Source organism: Hermetia illucens, chromosome 4 (genome assembly GCF_905115235.1).
Source record: "Hermetia illucens chromosome 4, iHerIll2.2.curated.20191125, whole genome shotgun sequence".
NCBI classification, from domain to species: domain Eukaryota; kingdom Metazoa; phylum Arthropoda; class Insecta; order Diptera; family Stratiomyidae; genus Hermetia; species Hermetia illucens.
Genome location: NC_051852.1, coordinates 92,965,189 through 92,972,278, shown reverse-complemented (window position 1 = coordinate 92,972,278; position 7,090 = coordinate 92,965,189).

Here is a 7,090-nt window from a genome sequence, read left to right as displayed (position 1 = left end):
TGTGTTTGTCATACCGCCCGGACTTGGTGAGATTGGCACGTTTTTGTCTATGCATAAGTCAATTCGTAAAACTACTTTTGGCTATATCAGTGAGCAAGCATTAGCGCCATGGCTGACATTCTTTTCATCTCTCTCTTACCAATACGATTTGATGAAGGTTATGGTTTGTCTTTTTTTAGCGCTGATCATGTGTACGGATAAGTTTCCGCAAAACATTTGCAAGTCGGGGCATTTTAGTGTGGGTACTGCCTACTGAGGAAGAGATTTGACGGTTTTCAACACGAGAGGGGGAGAGGCTTTTACAACTCCGTTAATCGCACGGAATCGGAGATATCCATATTCATATTTCTCTTCCTAACTTTAGCGCTCCGGAAGAGACTACTCATCTCTCAGCTATCTGTCTAGCTATGAGGTAGCATCAGGACAGTCAAAGTGTCAAAGTGCACACATGTTGGTAAATACAAATAGAGAGATCTGGTAGATACTACGCGACTAACTGTGTAAGTTTTTCAAAACTTTAATTTTTACTTTTTCGGACATTTTCTTACTTATTTAGTACGTATTCATTTGTACTCTCTGTCAATGATGCTGTCCTGTTGGCACCCATCACGATAATAAAGACGTAGGATCTGTGAGATATAACACCATCACTTATGGTGATTTTTTCATAGCCGTGCCTAAAAAGGGGAGATGGATTACTGAAGAAATCCTCAGCAAAACAGCAAAACGTAATTTACTGACAAAACTATATATATGTACTCTTGAGACATGGCTGTGCCTTTTTGATAAAAACATGTTCAATGAAATGGTTACATACACAAACCAATATATTCAAATCAATTTTTTCTCGAGAAGGATATGCCCTCCCCACCAACGAAACAGAATTAAAGGCTTTTGTCGGTCTTCTATACTTAATGGGCGTAAATAAAGGTAGGAAACGATACTTGGATGATTTATGAGATAACAGCGGCTTTGGTGTGAAAATATTTGCAGCAGCAGATGTAACAATTGATGAAAAACTGGAGGCATTGAGAGGAAAGTGAAACTTCATACAATACATCCCTTCAAAACTGGCTAAATACGGCATAAAAATACCTGCATTAGTAGATTCGAAAATTTTCTACACTTTAACCTTGCAATATTCGCTGGTCTCTCAAATGTCGAGCGACCATCGGAGTTACGTTTTGGGCGTGACTACCGGAGTGTTAAGCACTTCAAAGGATCTGGAGTGGATTGCACTTATCTATCGTAGATAAGGAGGTTATAAACTGACTCGAGAGAAATGAAATTCTGAAAGGTGGAATCGCGATGTGTGTTTTCGTAGACTTTGGTGGGGTTTTTGACTTTGCGGTATTACCAGCGATCATGTTGTGATTTTACTTTAATTAAGTGGATTCATACCATGCTAGTGAAGAGAATGCTGTGTGCTGAAGTAAATGTTGATTGCCTGACGATAGAAGCAACGAAAGGCTGACTCCAAGGAACTATATGCTATCGTTCATCGTACACTGAAATACTCTGAAATATTCATAAGAAATATGCAAAACCCGTCAGATATAAAGTTTCGGTTTTATTGCCTTTTCATTGAATAATTTATCAGGTCCTGATCCAATTTGATTGTTGCGAAAACGATTATTATTACAATTTTGAGGGGGTCTTAGAGTTTCATCCATACTCAATTCCAACTTTCATTTTTCTTAAACGATCGATCTTTGTTCCTTATTTCTTTGGGTACGACTTAGGGTTAAAGTTTGCGGAAAACGAAAGGTTATTGAATTTCGTTTAGTGTCTGTTTGTCCATTTGCGATGTCTCTTGCGCTTACGTTGCTACGAAACGGCGATATTTAGTGGTATAATATTGGGTGGAAAACTTGAAGTTGTGCATCCCACACGTGCCAAAAAGAGATGTTAAATTTTTTCTGTCAAATATCGCCATTTCACGTATCAAACGATAGTTTTCCATTAGCACTTTTCCAAGGAGGTTTTAGTTTTAGCGTTGGCTATATTAGGGCGACAGGATCAAAAACTGTGCACTTAAATCAAGAGTCCATTCTCAGAAACTATCCAACTGTAAAATCCGAGAAGAATCTAGACCTTAAAACACTTTCCATTCCGAAGCCTGCTGAGAAAAATTAATAATAATGTGTTCCTATGTTTAAGTTCAATTTAAGGGGGTCATCCCGTGTGAAGGCCGTTTTTTTTGCCCTTTTTTGAAAAATTATTTTGAAGGACTGGATAAAGATAGAAACGTGATTTTTTCAGCATATATTTATTGATATCTCTAGTATATGTGATAAATTTTTCAGCTTGATTTCGTAACTAATTTTCGGAATAGGAGTTAATTTATGTACCCAACTCCAAAAAAAGGTGCTTTTCTGCTGCCACGCTGGAGGGCGCTGTGTTCATCTGACGGAAAAAAACTAAACGGCATTTTAATGTGGACAATATTCCACGGCCCGCAAACTAGGATAATTAGAAAATGTTAAAAGCTAAATTTTTGGTGGGCTTTTAAACTTAATTTTTTGGATTTTGGTGTTTTTTTCGGGTTTTTTTATGAATAAAAAATAACGACCCGTCCGATTGCAATTATCCTATTATCGGACCGTAGAAATATGTACTAAAGAAGCCGTGAAAATTTCAAAGTATTTGGTTGGATAGATTTTGAGCTATGGTGGCAGCCGATTTTCAAGATGCAGTTTCGAGAAAAACGCATTTGAAAATTTAACTGTGATTATCAACAGTAAAATTTTAGCTCACCATTAATCTGCTATACCTGGTCCATAGAGAGCACCCTCCGTTTCTTCAAAAAAGTCTTGCAAGGCCGACTGTTGCTCTCTGGTGTCAATTGTGGCTCTTTTAGAGAGGTCAGTCGATCGTCGTTCGGACCGCCAAATTCGCGCTTCATTACGGCGGTCGCCATAAACCTGATATATGTGACGAACTTGACATCCCATTGTCACTAGGATTTTGAGAATGCCATTGAATCCTTCATTGAAAACAATTACAGCCAGAAAAGTGGCTATTTCTACGACCTTGGCCCCAGAATGAAGGTGTTTAGGAGCGAAAGTTCAGATCAATGCATTCAACGACTCATTGTTATTCTGGGTCTCTGCTCCTAAACATCTGTTCAAGAGATCATCTCGTGACAAATCTTCGTAGATTGGTTTGATGACTGTTTGAACTTCTTCAGTCAAAGGTGCCTTCTCATGGTGAAAACTATCCAGTTCTCCTTTAGCTTCCGCTTGGCGCCATTTGCACCAACTGTCCTCGCCTGCTGGACAAATTTGATGCTGAGGATTTTCGTCCGTAGAACATTTATGGAAGAAAGTTTCCCAAATTTCTTGCTTCATTCCTTCTATCGAATTTGCATGTCGACGAATAGCTAGCCCAGAAAATGTAGTTAGGTCCTTATCAGTAAGTTTTGCAGCCCCTTTTCCACCAATGCCTTTGTGATTCTTCTTTGCATTCCTAAGCCGCGTTCCCATTCTTTTCTCGACATGTCCTACGTATTCCTTTTTTACTACTACGTATATTTTATTATTTGCAGGAATTTGCAGAAATACCGGAGAAAACTCCAGCAAATCCAATATATTATACGATATACAAAACTTGTCGCAATTGGAACATCCATGTTCATGCTTGCTAAAAGTTTCTTTCCTGATGTTGATGCGAAGTCCTTTTTCTTCTCTGATAAGTATCGATTCCCATGAAATACTCGTTTTTTAGTGCGAGCATGACGTTGAACGTTAAAGCGATCTCCCTTCGTACGATCCATTTAAAAAAATCACTGAACACACCAACAGCTCAATACTTACAACAAAATATAACTGAGTATAGCTTGAAAGCCTTTTAGTGCTTACTCTAGACTGGATTATCCTTTTTATTCCAAAAAGCAAATAAGTTTAGACAATTGATTGGTTTTTCATCTTTTTATATTTAAACCTGTGTTCAAATTTATAAGGCTCAGGTAAAAAACTAACAGGTAAAAAAAGATTCGATGATCTTTCTCGTCGAGTACTCTAGCCGCGGCTGCAAACTCCTTACCTGTTTAATCCTGTAATTTCTGAAGGACTCGGAATATCGGAAAATCCCTTTGCCCACATATTCTCCACTATATATAGATACAATTCATGCAAAAAAAAAATCGATTTCTCCAACCCGACACACGGGATGACCCCCTTAAGCTCAAGTTTTGTAAAAATAATAGAAGGGAGCGCGATATTGGAAAGTTTGGTGGGAATGTTATTTTTATTAACATTGTTATAGTAGGTCGGAATCTCCTTTACTGAACATATGTAAAAGGATAAATGTACATATACAAATGGAAACATTGTGTACCCAAATAAACTTATTCAATTTTTTCATACCTGAAGAATCAAGCTCTCATTTTTCGAATTATTTTGGTGCTCATTTTGATTATTAAACGAAGCAGTATCTGCAAAATCTTGATATGATGCCTAGATTTTGTGGCCGGACTAAATTGGTACTAAATGTTGACAAATTACTTCATTATGTTATGTTACTCACTGATAGGTTTTACTTTGAAACTTGCTTACTGTACTGATGCTCCGCTTTCATCCTTGGTTTCAAAATAAGTAGGCTAGATAAGCCTAGAAATAAAAATTCTGCATACGACCACCTTCAATAATATGTTCCTCTCTCACGTCTTCATTTCGTCTAATTTTCATTTGGAGGTAGAAAAAAACACAGAATAATGATGTCGCGACATTCGCTTGAACAATCTCTTTCTAGGAATCCTAGCGTATGAAACCTTATTGGAATTTCCTCAAGCTCAGGTCAATTATCTACGTCAAAGGACTCCTTGGGAGTAGATTAATATAATTTATGGACTTTTTCTATCTTCTTATTGAATATATGATATAATCGATCGATTGATGATACAATAAAATAATCTGAATTCTTATACATACACTCATCTTTGGCAAACATGAGATAATCACTTAATTAAATTTCGTTTATGTATTAATTGAATGCTTGAATTGATCACATAATCTAATTTATTTTATTATATAAATTTGTCGACTTTATGATATAATCACCTAATCTAATTTCAATTATATTTTTGTATACTGTTACGAATAAGCTCAATTTGTGTATACTATGGAATATGTGCTATTATATGACTTGGAATACATTTCCATAATTAGAATGGAACAGAATTCAGACCCAGTAGTTTCTTATTAATTTTCCACGGAAAAGGAAATCTATCTGTTGTCTGTTAATTTCTGACACTTCGTTAATGATGCATAATGTGGATATTTTTTCTGATAAAGTTTAATTTTATTATTCGATATAGTCAATATAGGTGGCCAAAGGGCAGTATAGGTCTCAGGGCGAAAACTGGATTGGTACCCACGATGGAGTATAAAGCCTGGAAAACGTCTGCTGAACCAACACCAACAGCTCTACTACCAAATCCTACCTCCACTTTCAGGTGGTGACCGTTGGCAGCTCTTTCTTAACGAAAAGCTGCAGACAGAGAGGGATGAAGGCGAGTCTTCCGCGCCTAAAAACCCAACAAATTGTATTAACTGGTCCTCTAGGTTGGGGGTTGGGTAGTACTGACAACCATACACGGAAAACAATCTGTTACGAAGCCAGAAATGGAGCGTCAGACAGGATAGATTTTAAAACAACAATGGCATAACGATACAGAGATGGAGCGCCCAAGCAGCTAGCCGATACCCTGGGGCCGGTTATTTGGAGAAGAGTCACTACATCATATATTGTAGTGGCCATCCAGTAAACCATGTGCTCGGGGTAGGTTTCTTACTCAGACAAAACATAAAATCTGCTGTTATCGGTTTGGAAAATATAAGCGAAAGGCTATGCACCCTGCGTTTGCGAGGTAAATTTAGAAATACGAGTCTCATTAACGTTCACGACTGCAGAGTCGGAGAAGGATTCCTTCTATGAGGCAGTAGAAAGAACCTTGTCCCGAGTATGATATCAAAATCATACTTGGAAATTTTTACAGCCAAGTAGGGGCGAAGCCCGTATTGAGACGATATGTTGTCTACCATAGCTTACATCAAAATTCAAATGAAAATGGACTGCTGATTATTCATTTAGCAGTGTCACACGAAATGGTTGTTGGAAGTACCGGAAAGCGGTCCACAAATATACGTGGGCTCCTCCAGATGGGACCAGTTTCAACTAAATTAACGAATTGCTGATTGAACACCGCCACCTCTCCGCCTTGATGAATGACAGAATGTATAAGGGGGCCAATACACACTCGGATCACTATCTCATTGGCATGGTGCTCTGAGTTCGAATAACATCACCACCCAGAATCCCCTGTGACAAACAGGTGGCAGTCAACACTGAAGCCATCCACAACACAGCATTCCGTCAAACCTATAAGAAGGAAATGGATGCCTCAATAACCGCAGTCAACAGAGATCCTGGAGGTGAAGCTTTAACAAATGATCTTTGCAATCACCTGAAGAACGTTATCATTGATACGGACACAAACATACTTGGTTGCAGTCGCAGAAGGAGTCGGAACGGCTGGTTTGACGAAGAATGCAAGCTAGCAACGGAACAGAAGAATACTGTATACCGAGTAATATTGCATTCTCAAAGGACGCGGGCACGCACAGAGACTTATCATCCGTTGAGCGGAGAAGCGACTTCACAAATTGAAAAAGGAAGCCTGTCAGGTCTGTGAACTCAAAAAGTACAGGAAGTGACCTCACCAGACGCAGAAGTTTTACCAACAAGTCAGCGGAATGGCGGTGGCGATGGAAATCTGCTGGAATACGCCCATCAGCAGGACCATCTTTTCATCGACTTTAAATCCACCTCTGACAGCATCGAGAGAGAATTCAATATCCTGGCGTAATTAATAAAACTGACTAAGCTGCCCCTAACCAGTGTGTGAGGCCAGATAAAAGCAGTGCTGCTTTTATCGAGACCATTCAAGATCTACCACGGTCTAAGACAAGGAGATACCCTATCATGCGTCGTGTTTAACCTGGCCCTCGAGAAAATGATACACGATGTAGGGCTGAATGCGAGAGGCAATAGTCTGTTTAAGTTGACCCAACTACTCGCCTATGCTGAC